The sequence below is a fragment of the Zosterops lateralis genome (assembly GCF_965231275.1).
Source record: "Zosterops lateralis genome assembly, chromosome: 21".
Classification (NCBI taxonomy): domain Eukaryota; kingdom Metazoa; phylum Chordata; class Aves; order Passeriformes; family Zosteropidae; genus Zosterops; species Zosterops lateralis.
In genome coordinates, this window is record NC_139781.1 from 215,083 (window position 1) to 233,354 (window position 18,272).

The 18,272-nt window shown below is 40.8% G+C and overlaps 1 long non-coding RNA gene across 4 annotated transcripts in view; it reads left to right on the forward strand.

The window, feature by feature from the left end:
• LOC310917869 overlaps positions 1-18,272 on the forward strand; it is a 72,368-nt gene that overhangs the window by 3,118 nt on the left and 50,978 nt on the right. For 2 of the 4 annotated variants that reach the window (XR_014591509.1, XR_014591512.1), the window contains exons 2-4: positions 7,047-7,134; positions 10,826-10,961; positions 12,532-12,649. This is a non-coding gene — a long non-coding RNA (uncharacterized lncRNA). Of the gene's footprint in view, positions 1-7,046; positions 7,135-10,825; positions 10,962-12,531; positions 12,650-18,272 lie in introns of those variants that run through there. The other 2 variants (XR_014591510.1, XR_014591511.1) reach the window with 1 other exon arrangement.

Below are 18,272 nucleotides of genomic sequence, written 5' to 3' on the forward strand. Positions count from 1 at the left end.
TAATTGATGAGTAATGGCTTTATTACAAACTTGTGAGGGTTTTTTGCTGCTCTTGTTGTTGGTTTTGTCCTTTAGTTTTTTTAAAAAACTCATAACATATTTGTCCAGCATTAAAATACCCCTGTGAAATATATAGGCCCAGATAATATTGGATTTTTCAAGTTAACTTGAGTGCTAGAAATGCTTCCTTGTATTTGATGGAGCAATGGGGTTTGGGATAACCTTCTCCTTTTCTGAGCCACTGGGAAAGACATGTGACAGAATGTTTGTAGATCTGAAGACACCTGCAACTAACAGTGGAGGAACACTGACCATAATGCATTTCTACCATTCAATATAAATTTACCAGCATGCTATACAATACATTTAAAGCTAGAAGTTCTCTTTCTCCTTCCCCTGTGAGCCTAGGAAATAAATTCAGTTAAAGCAAACATTTCCCTGCTGAGAAGTCTGTGCAGTGGCTGTCAGAAAGGACGTTTTAATTTATTGGTTATCAAGAAGCTGGCTGGCCCTAGAACTCCAGCAAAGTGTTCTCTGCTGCAGGTGATCCCTATAAGTAAACTCACATCATCTTCAGTGCTGCTGGTAGCATTTTTATAATTCTGGCTTCTGAGAGCAGGCACTGCTGACTAGTCTCTGTTTTGCCATTTTTTCTTTGAGGAAAACTGAAAACTTCCCAGGCTATACATCTGTCTCTCTGATTTATAATTCTGAAGATAAGATTGACCAATGAAGCTACTGCAGAATGATATTCAGTTATGGAACGGGCATACTTTTCTCATTATTTCTGTAAGATAGGCAATGCTGATCAGATCTAAAGTTTTGCCTCTGGATAGCAGCAGATCACAAAGCTGCATGCCGAATGATGGGCTCACGCTGTGACCTGTCTGCAGAGCACATTCAGGACTGACAGAGGGATGCTGGGGGCACCATGAAACCCTGCACAGAGGAGGGTCAGCAGCACTCTAAAAATTTTCTCTACCATCCTCTTCCCTCTCATCCTTATTGGCTTCACTTTTGTTCTGTTTCTTGGTAAATCTCTTGATATTTGATTGTGATTTCTTTGTCAGGGAAAAAAATACTCCAGTATTGGTAGTACATTGCAGTGACTAGATGAAACTACTAATTTCATGGGTATTTTACTTTATCTCAGTTTAGAACCTGAGCTTGCTTTGTGATATTAAAAGGTTAAGAGGTATACTAACACAATGTCAGTGCTGGAAAACCTCTGGAGAGACATCATCCAATTAGTGCAGACTCTCTCATCACTGTTGATTTTTAAAACAGCACTGCTTTGAAAATCCTGTCCTTTGAAAATGAAGGAGACTAAAGGGCAACAGAGAAGGCCCCCACAGAGGCATCTCTCTTTCCCTCTGCTATCTGTCCCTCCATTTAGCATTATTTATTTGCTGAGTTTGGCCTGGAGACTCTAGTGGCCCCTACTCAGCTTTTCAAGATGTGCAAGGGTTGAAGGCTGGCTGCTTGCAGGCAAAAAGTGACTCCTGATCTTTCTCAGGAAAGTCTCTCGAATCTGTTGCTTTATCTCAAATTCAGAACAAATGCACTTGGGGTATTTCAGTGGGTTTTTTTATTATTATTATTATTTATTTTATTTTATTTTATTTTATTTTATTTTATTTTATTTTATTTTATTTTATGTAGTGACAGTCTCACTTCACCTTCTGGGGAGCTTCCCAGAAGCTAATAACACTAATAACCCAAGGATATGCAGGTAGCTGTTGTGGTTGTTGCTCCTACCATTCTTTCTTGACACCATGATTGGACCAGGGGAGTGTCAGTGAGCCTGTCAGCAGCCCCACACCAACACACACCGTGCAGGAGAGGAGAGCCCTCCCAGCAGCATTTGCAGTGACAGCTCTGTCCTGCCTGTCCTGGTGGGAGAACATCTGCTGTTATCCCTTCACTGGCTCGCTCCGCCTCGTACCTCTGCCTTCCTCCTGGGCTGCAATCACACAGCTGCCTTTTTTCCTGATGTTCTGTGTGATACCTCCTCAGGGTTTTGGAAATATCTCTACCTTCACCGACCTGTTTTTTCTTATGATGTTTCTGTATCCATTTACCATCTCTTCTCATGTTCCATTTTGCTCCATCGTCTTGCTTTTTCCCCTCTGCTACATGACCACCTTATTTTGTGCTGTCTCATAGCTCAGACATGAGATCTGATGAGCATTTCCCATCTCCTTATCTTCCTGCCCCTTTTTGTTTTCCCTGCAGACTTTTGCAGACTCACTTTGGTTAATTGTGCTTGTGTTTGGCAAGAGCTGCTGGCATGGGCTCTAACACAGCTCCTTGAAGATTCACAGCTTCTTGAAGAAGCTTTCAGTTCTCTGGATGCTTTGTGCTTTTGACTAATTTATCACCTTCACCTCAGAAGAATAGAGCTTATCATGAAGAACAAATATCCACGATTTCTTGAGGGATACATCACATCTTGTGTAACAGTATCATAAAAAGGTTTGCTTGCTCTTTGCTAACGCTAACCTAAATCTTGAGTGGAGCCTGATGTCTATTGGTTATCCAAATCCTAATGCTTGCCTGTTGTATGAACTTGCTCAGTATCCTTCTCTCTCAACATATGTTTAACATTAATTAACATTATCGATTAACATTAACATTAACAACATACAAATAACATTGACAGTTATTTTTTACAGAATTGTATAAAAAATTCTGTGTAAAAATTGTATAAGCAGGTATTTTTCTTGATTTTCATCACATCACATTTTGCCATCTGTCTTGCTTTGGTTTCTGAGGTTTTGGTTGTTTGTTTAAAAAAAATAAATGCAAAGAGTGAAAACCTGAGATGTGAGGTCAGTGCTTCCAGGATTAAGTTCTTATATGCAGACTCAGTTATGGAAGGAGGAGTGTTGCCATCTACTCTTGCAAGGAGCAATGTAAGATGTAGAGGATTTGCTTTTGCCTGGAAACACATAATTTAAAACAAACAAAATCTGCAATTGGTATTTGCTTCCAACATAAGCAGTACCATATTTGGTACTATACCTCCTCTCAGTACTGCCAAAAACATTGTCAATTAAACATCTTAGATAGCAACTTGCTGTAATGAAAACATAATTATTGCTGGTTAATATTATATGCTGTTTATAACTTTGGTCAAATTCCCAATTAAAAGTATGTTAGTAAATACTTTCCCACTTTTTTTCTTGCAGAGTACCATCAGGTTATTAACTTTCTGTGAAATGCTGTAGTACCACTGTAATGATTCTACTTTCCAATGTCACTGAGAGGCTCAGAAGTTTTCTGTTTAGCAACAGTAAAAATGAAATCTCTTCCAGGTCCTCTGAATTACATCTATATGGACAACTTCAACAGTTGGCTTGAATTTAAAAAATAAATTGTGGGACTGTTTAGGGACAGAGCCATTAGTGGAGTCATTTAATGTGCTTTGTTATGCATTTTATGAGCTTTGTGTGTGTGCTATAGGACACCCAGCACTAAAAGCACCGAGTTCCTGGGGGCAGTAGTAACATACAAATAATTCTGTGCCAGTATCCTTTGTGTTCATCCTTTGTGTTTGTGTTGAATGGGAGGTTGATTAGTCTAAACCTTTCCACTGAGTTTTGGAGTTTTGCAATAGATTTAGATCTACTTAAAGGTAGGTTCGGGCCCTATCACAGGTTGTCTCCTTCCCACTTTCCTGGCAAGATAACATGTGCTTACTCTTCTGTAAGTCATTGGCCACATGCTTATGGGGAAAGTATTCAGAATACAAAAACTATTTAGAAAAGCTTATTTAATCAGCTGTGCTCAGGAAAAGTCTTCTGTGCTTCACTGGAAGAAGAATTGAATCTCATCTGGTTCCAGTTTGGAAAAAGGGCTGTTAGATAATATGAAGCCTTTACCTGGCAAAGATCCAAGCTGAGCTCAATTTGAGTCACTGTCTAGCAAGTCCTAGTGCTGAAAAGTTTGTCAGACATTAAGGAATATTTTAGGAATTAATCTCTCATGCTTGTCACTTAATACTGCTATCTAAAACCTTCCTAGACCTTCCTTTGCAAACAAGAGGTTTATCTCAGTAATAATAATATAGTGTAATTAACTGGATGAGTTTATTAATTAGCATTATAAAGCTTTAAATTAAATGTAATGGTGAAAGGCCTCCCAAGATCTCGCCTTGCTGGAGTTTGTTGTGTTTTCATACATCAATCTGAACAGATAAGAGGCTGCAAAAAGATTAGTGTAACTGGTGCCTCTCTCTTTCATCGCTTTACGGTCCTGTGATTTGAGTCATCAGCTTTATCTACATTAACAGATGGATTTAATCCTGAATTTTACCTTTTAGCACTCAGGTTTTGTAGATTTGGGAAGGCAGTCCTATATAGCCCAAATCCTGAGTCTTCATCAGACTGAACATGTGTTCCAGACTACAAAACAGCCCCTCAGCTCAACCCTCAGGCTACTGTGCCCTGCTTCTACTCGGCCATGAAGATGATGGGGCATCAAAACATTTACTATTTAGGCTTGGCCTTAGGGCTGCCCTTGATCTAACTTTCAATCTGCAGTGTAGATCTCATCTGGATATTTTGCTCCTTAGAGTGGCCTTAGCCTCACTGAGATAATCCAGTTTCTACACAGAGAAGTGGCATCTGGACAGCTGGGACCATTACAGTAGTTATGAACTCGCCAGAATTTATGTGAAGCCTCAAGGGAGAATGTGGAGTTTGAGCTCCTGGTGTGGGGGGCCTGTGTGATTCTTCTTTGTATCTCTTGTTTGATGCTTTGACTTAAATTTGATCAACGTCTGCCCTGCAGGCACTTTTAACCTTCCATTCAACTGGAAAATCAGGGAAAAAGGAAGGTATCTTGGGTTATCTGCCAGCATAGTTCACTTTGTCTGGAGAAAAGCTTAAACTCTCTCTTCCTGCTTTATTTAATGAATCATGTTTCTTTTTAAACGTTGACAACCAATTCTAGAAATAGTACTTATTAATATCTGGTTATCTGGGATGTTATGTTTGTGTGTATCCAAAAAGTGTTGTTCATATCTGGAAATGGCAGTGAAAAAGGGCAGAACATGGAAATGGCTCTGCTGAGGAGAATAGTCTCAATTACTGCCTGTGATATATGGTATCAAATACTGGAAGGATTGTTGGCACACCAAGGGTTCAGGGCAGAGGCAGGGGTGTGCCCGTGCCAGGTGTGTCCAGGTGTGTGTGGGCTCAAGTGTAGCCCTGTGCCACCAAAGGTGCCTGCACAGCTCTGCTCCATATCACTGCCTGCACTCACTTTTCAAGGTGAGAGGCTGCTGTCCCCTGCAAACTTCACCTCTCTGCCAGCTTTGTGTTTGGGGCTTAGTCCTGTCCTCACAGAAGGGAGTAAGAAGAAACCTCAGGCTGGTGAGGGTGAGGCTGCATTGTGGGAGGATGGGGAGAGGAATCCCTGTGTTCCCTGGCCTGGATTGCTTTGCCTGTCACTGCAGCCACCCCTGAGGCTTGCAGCTGGTCCTGTGGGTTGTGGTTTGGCTGTTGCAGAAAGATCCTGGTGGTGGTCACTGTCCAAACCTCAGCAGGGACCATTCCTGTGAGCAGCTGCTTCCCTCTCCCCACAGGAAATTGTCTCTGCAGCGAGAGCAGCTGGCTCCAGAAAAAGGTGTGGATGCAGCTTTTCTTCTAATAAAACTATATAAAACTCCATTCATAATGCTTGCTAGGAGGTGCATTTAATATGTTCTTTTCCTCTTGATGGAGTTTCATTTTGATACTATTTTATGGCTGTGGAGAAAATGCTGTTTTCTGTCACCCTTGCATTTCTTGCTTTCAAGTGTTTGAGTCTTTGCAGCAGCTTCTCATGCTGCTTCATGTAAACAATATTGTATTCTTAGAATTTATCTGTATGTTTTGCATTCTTGTTCTCTGAAAGAGAACTTGACTGATGGTCATAGTGACCAATGGAGTCAGGAGGTTGTAACCTCCTTGGGCCAATATTGGGCCTCTGTACAAAATGTATATAAGCTATTGGAGTCAGATAATAAAGAGCCTTCCATGTTTGATGCTGCTGCTGCCTGCTGTCCTCTGTGAGGGTCCGCACCACGTCACAACGTGTTGCCCCTCTAAGGGCAGGGGTAACAGTTTTCCCTGACCCATCAGAGGAATAGCACTATGGAAAAAGGTTAAAGTCCTAATAATATTGGAAATCTAGCCATGAACCCAGTTCTGCAGAAAAGAGATCCAGACAATTATTCATGGAGGGTGGTCTAAACTTGACCAATATTAGTATTTTAAAGTGGTGTTTCAGGAATAAAGCAGTTAGTGAATTCACATGCCAGTGTCTTCAGGCATCTTGATTCGAGCAACCCCTGTGAACATTCCTTTTTCTGTGGCTATCTCTGCTCGAGGTTTGCATTCCTGCAGGGGATGGATCTATGCAGCACACCATAAGAAATAATTTCATGCACCACTGCAGTCTCTTGAAGCTAATTTAACATCCTATTTTGTTGCAGCTTTTCTTTGTGGGAACAGGCACAGCTTACAGTCCCTCTCACATGCTGGCCACCTTCTTCCTTTTTTGTTAACCTTTTTTTTTTTGTTTTGTTTTGATTTTAGTGCTTAGCATTTAACTGTTTATATTAGCAGTGCTGCTAATTAATGAGGTCTAGTCTAAATAGGTAATCATTATCTTTTTCCAGGTGGTTAATGGGGGCTTCTATTAGTATCAGCAAGGACTATCCAGGAGTGTTTGTTTACACACATAAAGTTGTCCTCTGGGGTGCTCTAAAAAGAATGCAAAATGACATTTTCGAGTGTCTAACCAAAGCCTGTTTTACATAGGTTAGTCTTCAAATAATGAAAAGTCATTCAAAGGGTCAGTGTTTCTGGGGCACACCTAGTTTATTTGTATTCTGTGAATTAACTAGGAATATCACCACAAGCTCTACATCTGTGTATCTAAATTTAATCTTAATTGTTACTCCTGTATTAATTAAGTTGTTGCTAGCAATGTCTGTTGGTCCAAATTTTTTTTCCCCTTATCTCAAATATTTTTATCTTGTCTCTTTTTCTCTGCAGTGGGAGTCTGCTGACTTCTCTTCAAATGTGTGCTGCTAATCACTTTGGGATGGATTAAAAGAATGCTTAAGTGAGACTTCAGCAGGAGGTATGCGACTCCTAAACTGAGTTGCTAAAAAGCCTCCAGCTAATACTAATCCTGGAGGCCCTTGGGGGGGGCCTGGCTGTGAGACAAAGCACCTTTTCCCAGGGGTGGAGCAGGTGTTTCACCGAGAACTTGCTTTCAACAAGCAGGTTTTCTACAGGGGGAAGTGTTATCATTGCTTTGTCTTTAAGTCTAATGAGAAACTTTTTCCGTACGCGGAGTGGCCAGTTCACTATTTTTCTCCATCACTAGAGGGCTCAGATCCCTTTCAGAACGTTGTGCATCTGAGCCAACTCTGGTGTTTAAGCAGCCCTTGCTCTTGGCGTGACTCAGGTACAGGGGGAGAGGCATTTCAGTTCCTCAGTGCCGAACCCTTGACACGCCTCTGAATTGCCTTTTCATTTTGCTGTACAAAAGACATAGATGGGTGTTATTTTTGTCCTGTACACTGGATTCTGGAAGGCTCTTTGAAGAACAACTTCCCAGTAATAGCTGCCAGTACCTTGCCATGAATTAATTTGGAGTTACAACCTGATTTTTTGAGAATATTACCCTACAGTTACAGACTTTTTAGTCATTCTTGGAGCTTTCTAGAACATCTAGAGATGCAGTTTCAGTTATCCATTTTCTCTGATAATATCAGGAAATGGATTACAAGAGTTTTCCACCACTGTAGATCTTCACAAAACATATTTCATCCTGGTTTTGATATAGGAGTGCTTAACCAAAGTAGAGGCATCTGTATTTTCTAAGTCTAATGAAGAGAACTTCCTTTATTTTGCAGAGTCAGAGAGGCTGTGTCATAAATTATTTTTCTGTCATTCCGTGGTTAGGGATGTGTTGTCAGTGATTTTGAGGATGAGACGCTCATTGTAGGAGGCTTCATAGCCTGAGCAGTTTTTAACCCTGTCATGATGCTTTTTGCTTTGCTTTTTCTCTTTCAATTAAAGCCACTGAAACACATCTTGTTTTCTGCACAAATTGAGATGATGGGTTTTTGCTGAAGTTGCACTTTTTATTAAAGTGACAGTCAAGCAGGGAAGATTTTGTTCAATGATTTTATATTATGATGCACAGGAAATTGTACATTGAGACACTTGACAATTTTATCTGCTGCTAAGGCTGGAATTGGGATGTTGAGAATAGTCCTTCCTTGCACCCTCCTACTAGCTGTTATTCCCTCCTACTAGCAGGAAGCAGCACTCAAGATTTTTTGAAAATTTGCTCTCACTCAGGTGCTGATTCACACTACTGCTTATTCCAACAATTTTTTCTCAATATTTTTTTAATTCTTGTAAAGTTACTATCATACCATTTATCTGTAGTTTAAAGCCTTGTTTTGTATTTCTGAATATAATCACCCTCTGCTGGTTTGAATAAATTATGCCAGAGTGTTCAGACAAGAGCCAAAGCTGGCCAAAGACTTCTGAATGCAGATAAATTTATTTTCTGGAACCAAAGAGTGGAGGGATGGATCTCTGACTCAGATCCCCTCTCTGCTGACAAACTGTGAGCTTGCAGCTGGGAAAGTGCTATGAGAGGGAAAAATGAAAGCCAAAGTCATCATGAATGTGGACCCTTGCCAGAATCTGTGATAATCTAAGGTAATGTCAAAGCTTTACCTCGGAAAATCAGAGAAGGATTGCTGAAAGATGAAACTTCAAGGGTATCAGTGGGCTTATGTGTGATGCAAGTATTGGACAGAGCAGGGGGAGCAGAGCAGTGTTTCTGTGATCTGAATGGGACTGTCATTCATTTTGATTAGAACAGATTCAGAAAAATGCCAATGAAGGATAGAAATAGGCAAGAAGTGTATTAGGAAATGAAGTAGGAGAACCAATTATAGTTGAAAGTTAGGTGCTTTAAAATGGGAATGACTGAATCATGCTGGCTTTGAATCAGCTCAAGAGGAGAGACTAGAAAATGCCAAAAACAGCTGAAAGGAACTGCAAGGAAAAAGCAAACAAGGGGTAGAAAATAGAAGTTGCTGTGAGTTGAGTAAGCACCATGAGCACCTCTCTGAGGAGGGCTGGCTGAGGGGAGAGAAGGGGCAAGCTCAGAGTGAGATGGGGCATGTAAAATTTGACATGGAGGGAAAGAGGAGATTCTTTCTGAAGAAATGGCACCACAGTTACCTCACCTGGATGGCTGATGTGTACACATCTCCTGAACTCCTCCACCGCACTCCTCAGTCCTTCCCAAAATCTGCACTCTTGTAACACTTTCTGTGTTATATTATGTTCCTATAAAATGACTTTTAATGATGCAATGGGTTGTCTCTATAGTTTCCTTCTCTTGGCCCAATTTGATGAAAAAACAAAGCCCCAGTTTTGCTATCATTTGATGAAGAAGAGGGAGGGGACATGTCTTGTGCTGGTGACATTTTTGTACTCAGCAGACTTTGTCCTTTCTAATGATGCATCAGTGTCATGCCCCAGTCTGCTCTGATGAGACATATGCAAACAAGTGCCAGGAACAGGGCAGGATGTCATAGAACATCAGAAGAATTAAAATCATACCTTTTTAAATTTTATATTTGATGGTGTTCTTACATGAAAAGTGAGGGAATTATTTTGGGGTTTATTAAGACAGTATTTCTCACACCAATGTCTGCTGCTGACAGTTCTGCCTCCTTTTCCCTGCTGCCATTTCTCCTGCCTGCAGCATTCATTGCCAAGCTCCTGCCCCAGCCTCTGACTACTGCTGACAGCAGAGAGTGGCAGTAGTTCCTACTTCTGTTTCTACCTTCAGCCACTAAATATCTTTTCTGTTTTCTATTAGAATGAACGAGCAGGGCTTTGATCCAGTTTGAGTTTGAGTTTCTTACTCTGTTGTACCATAAACCATCTGTAGGTTCTCAGAGTTTGCAGTCTGTCACTCTGTGGGCATTTGGATATTACTTTCCTTTAGATGAAAGGTGTTTAGTAGCTCTGGACTCTCCTGCTTAACAGATTTATTCTAGCCTTGCCTCATCTGAGAGTGCTTTAGGCTGAAGGGCACAACACTGAAAATCATAGTGTGAGTAGAGTTACTCTTCCTGTCTTCTCTCACCCTTGAAAATGACTGGAAAATTTCTAACAAAAAATTCTAACAAAAATAGCATTTTGATAAAAAGCTTTGACTTTTAGGTTAGTACTTTTTTTTTCATAAAGGAATAATTCATTAAGAAAAAAGTCAATTCTGGGTTCAGAAACTCTGCTCAGAGGAGCAGTGGCTTGTTCCTGCCTGGTGCCCTCGCTCTGCCCTAGCCTGGGCTCTCTGTGGTGCTTGGTTCCTTGCCATTCACCACAAGGTACCCACTGAGCTGAAGTTGTACAAGAAACATCTGTCAGTAGGAAGTGAGAGGCGTTTTTGAAATTTCCAATTTTATCTCTCATGTTGATTATTTCAGGTCTCATCCCAAGTATGGACCAATGCTTCCAGTTGCTGCTCTAAGCAGGATGTGCTAATGCCACATTCAACACAGTCTTCCATGCAGGTAGAACTGGAGTTTTTTATTTCTGGTGTTCAGTGACAGTCCTGGCAGGTAGTTTAATGTCCTCCCAAACATAAGTGCAAAAATGTCCCACATTCTTTTCTGACACAAGAGGAGTGAGTTTGTTTAATGAACATCTTATACCACTCTCTGCAGCACTTTTATGTTCCTTAAAGCTCTAACAGCCAAATTTATTTATTTATTTATTTATTTATTTAGTCTGTGAGGTCCAGTGGAGCCTGGAGCTGTGTGTGGCTGTTTCCCTGCAGGAGCTGCCATTGAAACAGACACAGATGAGCTGGCTGCAGCACTTCTTCCTAGAACACAGCTGTCAGGAGGATGAATGAAGAGTATGGTAAGGATGCAGTTTATCTTTAGTCTGAGGAAGAAAACAGCCCTCTGTTTGTGATCAATCTGGAATTGAAAGTGTCAGAGTACACCGTGTTAATCTGTGCTTGCACAACTGCAGCACCTTCTGATTAGTCATGGTGTGGAACAGGCTCCTAAAGCAAATTCCAGAGCAGTTCTGTTAAAATGAGAGCCTTAACCTAAGATGGAGCTGATTGCACTGAGCTGTACTGTGTAAACCTGAATATGTGTGCTAGGCTTGGAAAAGGAATTAATTTGCATGGAAAAAAGGGCATCTGTGTCCACATCTAATAAAGATCATTTTTCCCAAGAATTTTCAAATCTCCAAAATTCTCAGGTCAAACCATGCTTGATCCTGCTTAAAAACTGTGAGCAACTGTGCTCAAAAAATATCTTCAGGCTAGAAGGGCTAGCAAAACCACCCTGCAGATGGGCATTCATTAGTACCAAGTTTCTGCATAGTGCAATTTATCTAAACTGAATGTCCATTGTGGGAGAGTCATTTGCTCTCCTATTTAATTTCAGCTGAATATTGAATGTATGCCGTTACTTATTTCTAATACATAATTATTACCATGAGAGTCTGATCCTCTGAAACCATTGGTCACTTGCTGTATGTTCATTTGGCTACAAATTCTTTTATTTTCCATTTGTATTTTATCATTTAATTGCTTTACTCCATTCAACCTCACCCTTTTTTGATCTCCTGTTAATCATTATTTGGAATGAGAATTAGCCCTTAAGCAAACAGTGCCCCAAATCTGTCTCGCTTCTTTATATGTAGCAATGACCTTGTGTTGAACAGAAAAAAAAAACCCCAGCAACTATCTCTCTAGATTTATAATAAAAATTCTCTTAATTATATTTGAAAATTGCAGTTGAAAAAGAATCTTAACATTTATTCATATTCTAAATCAATAGATTCTATATTTGAAGGACCCAGGATTCTATAAAATACTGATCTTCTGAAAGCCTAGTGGAAACCTTTACTTAAAATAAAATCTAGATCTATTACGCCTCCAGTCTTTGAAGGGAATCAGGTTTGTAAACATCACTCTTCAAACTGGGAGTTGGCATCAGGGCAGTGATATATTTGGAAAAATTTGACTCTCAAAGCCATGTGACAAAGCCCCAGTCTGTGCCCTGGAGCTGTTTGAGCTGGCCTATGGAGCAGCAGCAGGAATAAGGGACAGTGACCAGAAGCTGTCAGGGACACTTGGCAAATAGGTATCTCTGCAATGTTCCCAGGCCTGGGGGGTTGTTTTGTCTCCAGAGGAGATGTGGGTGTGAGGGTGATGTCAGGGCTGTGCAGAGAGCTCTGGGGGAGGCAGCACAGGCTGTGGGCTCTGGCTGTGCACTGTCCTGGTGACTCTGCACCATTGACCAAACAGGTGCTCCTGGTGCCACTTCTGCAATCCTGCTCCTCTTAATCATGGCATGGCATTTTCTTCTCTGAACTGAACAGGATTTGTAAGCCCTTAATGTTTACATTTTTTTGTCTAAAATTAATGAGCACCCATCCCCTTAAAAATCTCATTAAAGTTTGTTTTTGGCAGGTTGCCTCCCAGAGCCTTGACAGCACTTTGGGTGCTGATGATCTGATCGAAGTGTCTTCTCATTCCCTCCTCCTTCCCCATCTGTTTGTATCCACCTCTTGTGTTACAGAAATAAACTCTTTGGGGTGAGAATTGGTTTTTCTGTCTTTGCTTGGTGCAGTGCTCTCTGGTGCACTTCTCTGCAGTATGATTTAGGCTCTGCTGTGGCTGCTGCACAGTCTCCTCAGCCAAGCACTGAGCAGCAGGCTGCTGCAGCCCTGCACAGTGCAGGTGATGGCCATGCTCACCTGGCTGCACCTGCCTCTCGGGACACCCACTCACTGCAGTGACTCTGGCAACTTGCTGAAAGTCAGTCTGAGGCTGAGGGAGTTTTGAGAAGGTGAAAGAAGATGTGGAAGATCAGAATGTGTGGATCTTGTAGGGAAAAATGAGCTCTGGTGCCTCCTCCTCAGTATAATCTGCACTGCTGCCAAATCATGGAGAGGAGAGTGATGGGAAGCTTGTGCACAGTATATACGAAAATGTAGCTGTGTTTTAGGAAATTCTAAGATCCTTCCCCAAATGCTCCTGTCTGCTGATTTACCATGATCTGAGATGATAGAAGGAACAAAGGAGGGAAACTGGAAGCTCAAACAACCAACCCTAGCAAATGCTGTACTTATGTGCCTTTGAGTATGTTCAAGTGAAGATTCATTAAACAGAGCTTTAGGGCTTGCAGCCATCAATTAAACATGCTCCTTTTAAACAAACAAGAAGTAATAGAGGCAAATGCAATAAGATAAAATATAAATCAGTACTTCTTCAGTAGCCCTTTTTTAAGCATTTGTCTGTAAGCAATTTTACAGCAGTCTACATAGTCATGTCTATACAGTAGATTTTGAGAAATTAGGGAGATTGTTGTTGTTTAGGAATATCAAAGAACTTTTGTAGTCATTATATAGCTTTGGTGAACAAATAATTAATCATCTTAAAAACTACTGGGGGCAGATAACATAATGAAGTACTCCAAGGATGCGTTTCTGTTTTATCAGCCAGAAGTTATAAGTAAAAGGCAAAAATGGTGCTTCTATCTAGTTTTGTTTAAAACAGCAGGAATGAAGAAAGAATTATCAGGATGTGAAATGCATTAACTCATGGCAAGAAAATTCCTTTCATCTTGAGTTTGGCTGCTGACTGTCAATAACTGCGATTAATGCTACAGGAAACAAAGCAGAACTGTTAAATATAATGACATTTAAAGGAGAGCAATGAGCAGTTTATTAAAGGAAAGTGGTTTGAACTCTGTGAGGTTTGCAAATGGAAGCATTGTAAGATACTTTTGACTCATCTAAATCACCACAGGACTAAATTAAAACATATCCTGTAAATAAATCTGGTCTCTGTATTATCTTCTCTAACAGATTAAAATACTCCTAATTTTTAAAAAGGACTCAAATGTCCCGATTGTGAAATTCTGCATCCACAAAAATTGCCACATTAACAACTTTCCTGTGTTAATACAGTGAAACAGATGCTGCTTTGGCAGTGCATGTTCCATTAAGAGTGAAATTGAGCTGTGTGATTGTTTAGCTTTCTTTTCTGTCCCATAGGTTTCTGTTTCCAGATTTAATTGCAGCCCTGACAGTGCTCAGAGCTGCTGCTGGCTGGGAGCAGGGACAGAGTGTAACAGCTCAGTCCAACCCCAGTTTGGGTCAGTGGTGTGGCATTAGTGTGGGCCACACAACACAGTGTGTGTCTAATAGTTTGTGTGCCGTGCTTATATTGACTTAAATGCTGCTTCTTACCAGTTCAAGTACAACAGTATGTGGGGAGAGAGGAAGGAATGTTTCACTGAGCAGATTATCAAAACCTGAGAGGAGAAAGGGGTTTTCCAGATGGCTTGGTCCTGCAGTGTATGTCACTAAAAGTATCAGAGAGCTCCTGAGCAAATGGATGCAGATTTCTGGATGACACAACCGAAATAGAGTCTGTCTGGACTGATGTGCTGTTGGGTGTGAAACCATCTGTTATGGGGGAAAATACAGCAAATGAGAGAATATGCTTGGTAGGGACTGGAGATTGTTTTGATTGTGACTGGGTGTGTAAGATGGTAAAAAGCAGTGGCTGATTTTTGCACTGTCAGTGTGTCTATTCTCTAGAACTGCAGTGAGGTAGGGATTACAGTATAAAGGGAGTTTTCCAGTCTATGGAAATGGGATTTCTGACACCTTCATGCACTGAGGAAGGGAGCTCTGGTGGCCTTCCCTGTCCTGGAACAATGCACATGTGTGTTTGTTGTGTGTTTGTTGTGTTTGTTGTGTTTGTTGTGTTCACACTTCACCTGGCCTGATCCATTTCAGGCAAGTAACTCCTGCTGGCTGGGGACGAGTGTGGAGGTGCAGAGAATCTGAATAAAGTTCAGACAGAGTATGCTAGTTAGACATCCTTCTACTACACCAAATTTGACCTTATATAATACAGCAATCGTTAAAAAATTAAACTTATTAATGGAGGAGTAGTTTGACAGAATGTCCCAAACTCTGATTGTCTGTATTTTTTTGTCTTACTCTGATAAATCCTGTGTAGCATCTCTGCTTCCTATAACAGCCATAAATTAAGAATTGCAATAATATTTACTTAGTCTTTCAGAGGAATGAATGTTTTCTTAGCAGAAACAGTGAGAGAATGCAGAACTGCTTTTCCATATTGGCTGAAATACAACAGGAATGTGTTTCCCTTGTTCATTTCACTCCAAAGTGAAATGGATGCATCAAAAAGAATTTCCCCATCCTGAATCTCAATGTTTGCTGGTTTGGTTTTTTTATGAAAGCAGAGTTAAGTTTACAAACTGAGCTATTCTAGGTTTTAAAATACGAGAAAATTGTATATAATAAAAAAACCTGTTCAAAACTCAGCTAAAATATTATCTTCAAACTTGGTACTTCTCTTTTGTTCTGAAGGAAATTTTTAGGAACTCTGCAGTCTTCTCAGTGCTTAAAAGATTGCTTTTCAGTAATCTATGTTGGGAGATTAGTCAGTGAATACATAATTTTCCATAATCATAAGAGACAAGAGCTTTATGATAGTGGCCTTAGACTCCCCTGGGTCACTCAAATCTTAAATTAACTTCTGTTGGTTTGATAGTTGGGTTTTCTTTAATCTTCAAAACGGTTGAGAACACCATAAGGCTAGCTAGCAGGAATTTTCTCTTGTCTATTGAATCTCACTTACAAAGATTAATGAAGAGGAAAGGGGAGCTTTTATTGTAGAAACTGAGTAAATCTTATGGCCTCTATAGCAAACTGTTTGTTGATTTAGTAGAAATTGTGGTTCACTAGCAGGGTAATTTATCTGCATCAGACACCAGTAGTACAGTATGTGCTGAAATCAATTTTGTGTGAGGTTTGGAGCACACCAGAAATCTTATGCTTCAGGAGATCTTTCTGGGTATGAAGGAGAAGAATCAAGTGATTACCCTAGACCAAGGAAAACAAGTGTGCTAAGACATGTCAAAACTTCATCAATCAAAGCTATTTAACAAAAACAAAAAAATGTATTGACCATTTTAATTCATGTTGGCAAAAGTACTTCCATTTTCTGAAAAGCTGCTTGGGGAAATTTTTATAATGTTGAACTTCTCAGACAGTGAGGTTGCAGATGAGAAATGTCAGAAGCAGCATTAACTGGAAGCAGTTTATGTGCTGGTGGGTGATGTATGCACGCAATGGGCCGTGGTGGTCAGCACACAGCCCAGCAGAGGCTCTGCCTGGCTGTGCTGATGGGTAACAGGTCACCAGCCCTGTGCTCCTTTTGTCCCTTTAGTGATCCTGGAAGGGCTATGGAGGGTGGGGTGTCCCTGCAGCCACCAACAGCTGGGTGACTGTTGCTGGGTGTGCCACAGAGGGACATAAAACATGGATCAAGACATAAATGCTGGGGGATCATGAGAGGTGGGAAACTGTGGCTATATCCAGTAATGAAGAAAACTACCTGAAGCTTTACCTCCTGATGATATTTGGGTACATAAAAGCTCTCATTAATTCAGCAGGACTGTAAATGAGAAGGGACCCATGGGTGAGAGTATGACTAGCTGTATCCCACAGGCTCTAATTATCTTAAGAAATCAAGTTTCTGAAACGTCTTCTTTCAGACCTTGCTGTACATATATGTTCAGAGGAAAATTAAGGCATATTAGTGTAAAAGAAATTAATTCCATGCTAAATTTAGCCTGCATATCCACATTTCCCCTATTTTATAACTGGTCAAGCTGAAGAATTCACATGAAGAGCTGCTTAAAGCTGAATGCTTAGGGCATAAAAATTACCCAGAGTTGGAAGTTAATAATATCATGTAATAAGACAAGCTAATGTTTGTGCTAAGAAAAATAGTATTGATTAAACTCTTCACAACATATTGTTGCATTCCACATATTTAGATTCTTGCTAAAGGTTCCCTGAGATACATCAGCTTTTCATTAATCACAAAATCATTCTTGGCTGAAGTTTCTGTAGACAGCAGTTTTGCAATGTGTGCACTTCATAGCTTATCAAAAGCCTGGCGTTAGACACGCTTGTGGTGGGACCAGACAACATTTATTAGCACTGTCATTTCTAGAGCAAAGGCATGGAACTGGGAGCATCCTGTCCTGGTGATGGTCTGTGGCTCACTGTGAAAAGGGAAAGCACTGCGTGGAGCCTGTGCCAGGCTGCCTGGTACCAGGCTTCTGAGGGAACCCGTGAAACTATGATGTTGTTTCATTTCCAAAGAAGAAATTGTGCCTGCATGTTTAAGAGTATTGCACATTAGGAGCTCTAATTTGAAGGAGGGATGACTGCAATCTTGTGGTATTCCTACAATTCCTACCAATTCCTGTGGTATTCCTGGCAGTTAAAAGATGCTGATGGACATAAATGATTGTTCTGGGCCAGTTCTGAGATGTGTCTTCCATGCTTTCTTCTTCCCTTCCAAGGAAAAATATTTACCCCATTCCATGTCAGACCCAAAGTTCATAAATTTGTCTTGAGGGAGTATTTCCTGGTTAATAGCTGCTTACAAAAGCCGACCTTTTTGTCACAAAGCTCTGTAAACTGACTAAACTGGGTTTTGGTATTTTTCATTTTCAGTCACCCCTGTGGCACAGAATGCAGGGAAGGGGAACTGGGAACCACCATAGGGTCCCTTTTGTCTGCCCATCCAGAGGTTGTTGTGGGATTTGGAGCTGCTGCTTTCCCAGCAGAGAGGTCCTGCAGCCAGAGTCTCTGCCCTGCCAAGAGCTGCAACAGAGAAAATCAGCATGAGCCAAGGGATGGAGAGGCTTGGCTGGAGTGTGCCACAGTTTATTGCTTATTTACTGTACAAATCTTCAGGATGGGCTAACGGAGAAGGGGAACTAATCCTATGGCTGTTGAATCTCTTCTGATAGCAAGAAATGTTAACAGGAAATTGCAGCAAAGTGGGACGGCCTGTGAAAATTTTCCTTGGAGTAAGCTGTTTTCCCCCTGCTATGCAAAACAACTAGAAAATTTCCATTATAACCATGCACTTTGCCCAAGCTAATCGCTTTGTGTCAGGGGCTGACTTGTCTGAGTAGCCTTCCTCAGAAGACAGAGAGAGAGAGAGAAATTTTTGCATGCTTTAAACTTTACCTTTGAGTTATGTTTTAGAATCCTTGCTCTTTGCCATGTTAGTAAGGAGATAAAGACAGAATTTTCCTATGGAAAAAATGGAATGAATAAACACAGTACTGAATGTGGCCCATGAAA